Below are 5,860 nucleotides of genomic sequence, written 5' to 3'. Positions count from 1 at the left end.
TGAATGAACATGATGGTTTACAATAGGCTCCATTAGTTAACATGAACAAACAATGAAAAAAACTTCTAAAGCATTCTTTAATGTTAATTGCGACATTTAATAATACATTATTAAAAATAAAGTTGTACAGTATATCTGTTAAAAGGGACCTATAAATCTCTGGTGTCTCCAGAATGTGTCTGTGAAGTTTCAGCTCAAAATACCCCACAGATCATTTATTATAGCTTGTCAAATTTGCCCCTATTTGGGTGTGAGCAAAAACATGCCGTTTGTGTGTGTGTGTGTGTCCCTTTAAATGCAAATGAGCTGCTGCTCCCGGCCCCCTTTCCAGAAGAGGGCGGAGCTTTAACAGCTCACGCTTCGGTTGCTCAACAACAACAAAGCTGGAGAATCTCACGCAGCCAAAATGAGGATTGTCAGTAACGGTGTTCAGCCTTACATTGTTCAAACCGGAGTCGACATTGATGGAGAGACTCAGGAAGAAGTTACAACTTTTAGACGTTTCTGAATGGTTAGTGGATAAATTTATGTAGTTGCTGTGGAGTTGATTCAACTCATCCACTAGCATGTGCCGTCATGTTAATCTTTTGTGCAAATCCAGTGTTGAATTGACCCTCATTTGTGAAGCAGTCCGCCGTAAAATGACGGCATGTCAACAACACTCTACTACAACAACTCTTCCTCTTCTCTTAATGATTAAAAACATTATATTGATGACTTCTTTTTATCTTACAAGAGCTAATAATAAACAAACTAGGTAATGTGAAAATGTGGAAGTATACGCTTGACTTTACCCTATATAGAAAATGAAAAAAGCATCATAAAGCACTAGTGCATATGACTCATGCATTATATTTCAGTTCTTCTGAAGTCTTATGATAGCTTTGTCTGAGAGCAGACCCAAATTTAAGTCATTATTTATTGAAAATCTGAAAATGGCATTTGATGTCATTGGCATAAAATGACATCAAATTAAAGACTTAAAAACAGCATATTGATGGCTTCTCTTAAAGTCGGCATGAAAGGGAAGTTGTGCTGGTCTTTTGTTCTCTATTGTGCCATATGTCAGAGTGAAATGGCTTCTGAAACAAGAACAAATGTAGGGTGGGGCTTGATTTTGTCCGTTGGGAATTGATTGGATGGTTGTGGTTTGCTATTGGTGGATCTCATTTGAGTGACAGGTTGCCCCGCCCTCATCATCAGAGAAGAGATGTCGCTACAAGAGGGAGGGGAAGTTATTCAAGATTATGAATTTAACACAATAATGACGTGCACTGAGAAATAATTTATGACAAACACTGCAGTATTCCATAAAAAAAACAAGAATTGTCAATTTTGATTTCATGGTGACTTTAATCTTACAAGAGGCAATGTTTAAAAAGTCCTCGATGAAAAATGTAGAAGTACAGTCCTAAAAGTTCTCTACTCACATTTCTGTGTGATTTTTTTTTTCTTTTTCAAATTGATCTCAAACAGAATCCTATATTGCATAACATTTCTGATGCTGGTTTTTGTTTCGATTCAGACTCCAATAAAAATCTCACTGATGGGTTTTATGACGTCAGAGCACATCATCTGACATCTGAACACATCTGATTAATCCTTTTTAAAGCTACAAAAGTTATTCAGTCAAGAGCAGTGAGTGATTGTTCTTTGTCTTTTGTTGTTCGATTAACTTTAAAAACTCAGAAAGCAGCAGAATATTAGGCTGCTGTCACTTTAAAAGCTAATGCACGGATCCAATATACTGTTAGACGTGTTTTATTTCTCAACTGTTTATGTTCACTTTTGACATAACTGGCTATGTTTACAAGGATACTGGGTTAAAAACAACCCAAGTTGGGTTGAAAATGGACAAACCCAGAGAATGGGGTGTCTTAACCCAGCGAATGGGTTGTCTTAACCCAGCGATTGGGTTGTCTTAACCCAGAGAATGGGGTGTCTTAACCCAGCGAATGGGTTGTCTTAACCCAGAGAATGGGTTGTCTTAACCCAGCGATTGGGTTGTCTTAACCCAGCAAATGGGTTGTTTTAACCCAGGGAATGGGGTGTTTTAACCCAGCAATTGGGTTGTTTTAACCCATTGATCGGGTTGTTCTAACTAGAGATCGACCGATATATCAATTTACCAATATTTTCCCTGATATTTAAGCGTTTTACCATAATTGGATATCGGTTTTATAATATTGGATTTACCGATAAACGGCACCATCTTGTGGGTGTTTTGAGAATTGTGCACAGGATCGGCATTACAGCGCATCTGAGGGGAGGGGAGACAACGGCGTGCACAGGTAAAGTATACTTACCTGCTTTGCTGTAATTAGTAAACTTTATTTAACATTAATGCACAAATTAGATGTGTTATATAAATGCCTGAAATGTAGCTAGTTTATGCAACTTGTCTCTAAGAAATGGAGACAAGCTCATAGAGCCACGTAAGATAATCCGTCTTGTCCTGTCCCAATAAAGATGTAACTTTGCATGAATTAAATAATACAGCCATGAATGAGCACATGTTGGAAATAAAAGCGCTGAATTTAATTCTCTCTCTGTTGTCTACGCTCATCATTAGTCTCGTGAAGTCGTCTGCATTTTGCTGTTCACTCAGCGGGTTGATGCTCAGGAAATGCTCCATGTAACTTTAAACAAGATTCACTTGTTTAAAACATCGTAATTATATAAACATTTACTATATAACCATTAATTCGCTTATAAACATCCAAGTAAACACAACTCTATGGAAATTAATTCTTTATCATCTCCACGAGCGATCGCAGTTTGAGTATAGTTCTGTGTAAATGCATAGATAAACAGCCCTTTGTCAGCAGATATTTCATAATCTAGAACGACAAAAACATTATTAATAATTCTGATATAACATACCAGTTGAGAAATGCAATAAAATACAATGTTTTGTTTGTTATACTCCAATATTCCAGAGAATATTATTCATTTATTTAACATGATTCTTCACTCTTTAGCCTATTAAACAGCTTATAAATCTACTAAAACTGTAGTTTAAAATGAAGTATTACATTTTGGCAAAGTTGATATGACTCCTGTCTTTAATTTATTTTCTCCATTTGAAAACATTAGACATTCTACATTTATTTTGCTTATTGTTAACATTAGTGTTGCTGCTGATGCTTTTTATAAAATACAATTATTTTTGTAATATGAAGATTAAAATTAAAATGAAAGACTACTAATTTTCAACAAAAACAGTTTAGTAATAGTGCACTTTTTATTTTTTGAACTTTCAGACCTCTATTTATTGGTGTATAAATAAGATTTGTTTTCTATGCAAGGAGGGAGTGATTGTTATAAATAAAATGGTTTGTTCAGCTCAGTGGTGTTGTGATCGTGTCAAAAACAGAAGTATAACAGTAAATAAAGATCAGTTCTGCATATCAGTTATCGGCACATAAACACACAAATTATCGGTATCGGTTCTAAAAAATCAATATCGGTCGATCACTAGTTCTAACCCATCGAATGGGGTGTTTTATTATACACATCTGAAGGGTTCATTTTCGATTACTACTATAATTTGCACATTCAGCATTCTCAACATGAATCCCAACAGAACATGCGAGAGAAACGTGACATCATGGAGGGAATCCATCCGCTACTGGGAAACCCTGTTCAATAGTGCATCAACCGCCACAGGCAATGACACAGAACACTGAGTATTGTGTGCACACTAGTGAGGGCTTCATTCTCCAGCACTGTATCATGACCTCATCACAACAACAACAACAACAACAAACAGTGACAGCATTTTCATTCTTGTACAAGTTTGTACATTGAAGCTTTCAAAGCTTCAGCTTGCTGTAGTTGAGTAACATTATTTAATTATTGATCACAGCACTTTCTTCTTCTCCAAACTCACATAGACCGATGACCTGAGCGTTGAGGTGATGGATAATTTATGGCGCATCCAGAATAGAAGCTTCAGTGACTGGGACAAAAGCGTCGACACGTACGGTCACGGTCACGCTCGCGCAATCTGACAGATATTATGTGGCATTAAGAGGATATTTATTACATCTTCAGGCGAGCTGGTGGTTTTGTGCCAGCGCTGTCACTCACTGGATTTGGGTGTTGTGTAATACGAGTCGCTATTCAAAATGACACACGGAGCCAAATTGTATCGGAATTGTATGACACTTCATGGATCTCTTGCCCAGTGTTTGTTTACTGAGGCTGAGTCACTTCATAGTGTTTCCCAGAGGAGCTGTCAGAAACAGCAGACACGCAGGCTACAGGGACTATTTACAGTCTTTCTCTCCTCACATACTGTACGTGTATCTGCTCAAATGTGTCCCGGAGCACAAATGACTCCAAGGGAATGCATAAATTGATAAAAAAAAAATATATATATATATATACAATGTCTGTTGAATGCATTAATGCATTAAAGTCACTTTGGACAAAAGCATCTGCCAAATGTAAACTGGTCAGAAGTTTGGAATAATTACATTTTTTTTTAATATCCACCAAGGCTGCATTTATTTAATCAAAAATACAGTAATATTTTTACAATGTAAAACAGCTTTTTCTATGTGAATATATAGTAAAGTGTAATTTATATCCAGTGATCAAAGCTGAATTTTCAGCAGCATTACTCCAGTCTTCAGCGTCACATGATCCTTCAGAAATCATTCTAATATGATGATTTGTTACTCAAGAAACATTTATGATTATTATCAATGTTGAAAAAGTTCAGCTGCTTCATATTTCGTTGTTTACTTAAAATCTGAAAGTGGCATTTTATGTCATTTCACAATGCATCTTGAATGCACACTAAATGGGTTTGTTTAAGTGGGATTTTAACAATGTGAGTATCATTTTGGGGGGTAAACTCATTCTGTTAACTATTCCATTTCCATTCAGGCCAGCACAGACCATCAACCCCCACATACACCGCCCTGCTGCCGTTCTATAGGAGTGTGTGGGAGTTCACGAGAGAACACTGTGTACTATCACGTATGTTTCACAGTGACGGTGAAGCCCGCCTCCTCACAATAAACCCACATTAAACCAATCAAAACCACACAGCCATAATGAACAGCTTCCACACAGTTACACACAACCCTAGTTGTGATATATGACCATATGAAACAATGATTGCAAGTGTAACACTTGTGAAATAAAACGATTAAATTGAAAGGTTTGATGGTTTTACATTTAATGCATTTTAATAAATAATTTTTTCTGCATCTATAACATCCAGAATTCTCATTAAAATTCAATGTTACGATGTTAACATAATAGATCCTTAAAATCAGTGAAATAAACCCTGACTCTATTTACTCTCTTAATTCATGTTCCTTTTTCTTATTGAATGATTCAACAGTGACGTTATTCTAAATGAAAACATGTTTGTCTTCAAAATCTTTCATGAGAACGTAATAACATTCTGAAACGACTTTGAAATGGCATTCACAACCCATTTTACTTCCATAATGTGATGTATTTCCCAGTTAAACAGGATATTCATGAGTAATAAATGGTCAGGGCTGGATTTTATCCATGAGTTTGTCCGTTTCATACCAGAGTGGGTTAGACTGAATAGAATATGTTTACACTGTCAGTTTTGGGGATTGACAACTGCAATTTACTTACAGGCAGGGCCTAAAACTAACTTTCTGCCACACCTGTCAATGGCCCGTGACTTAAGAAAATTACCGGCCATAAATATTTTTTCAACAAATGTATAAACAGATTAATCCTTATTAAATCTACAAAAGTTATTCAGTCAAGAGCAGTGAGTGATTGTTCTTTGTGTCTTTTGTTGTTTGATTAAGTTTAAAAACACAGAAAGCAGCAGGAATATTAGGCTGCTGTCACTTTAAGA

The 5,860-nt window shown here is 36.1% G+C and overlaps 1 protein-coding gene across 1 annotated transcript in view; it reads right to left on the bottom strand.

Moving 5' to 3' along the window:
* LOC127521108 (amyloid-beta A4 protein-like) overlaps positions 1-5,860 on the bottom strand; it is a 337,319-nt gene that overhangs the window by 78,688 nt on the left and 252,771 nt on the right. The gene's annotated exons all lie outside the window — the stretch shown is intronic.

The sequence above is a fragment of the Ctenopharyngodon idella genome, chromosome 1 (genome assembly GCF_019924925.1).
Source record: "Ctenopharyngodon idella isolate HZGC_01 chromosome 1, HZGC01, whole genome shotgun sequence".
Taxonomy (NCBI): domain Eukaryota; kingdom Metazoa; phylum Chordata; class Actinopteri; order Cypriniformes; family Xenocyprididae; genus Ctenopharyngodon; species Ctenopharyngodon idella.
This window is presented reverse-complemented; position numbering and strand designations above follow the sequence as displayed.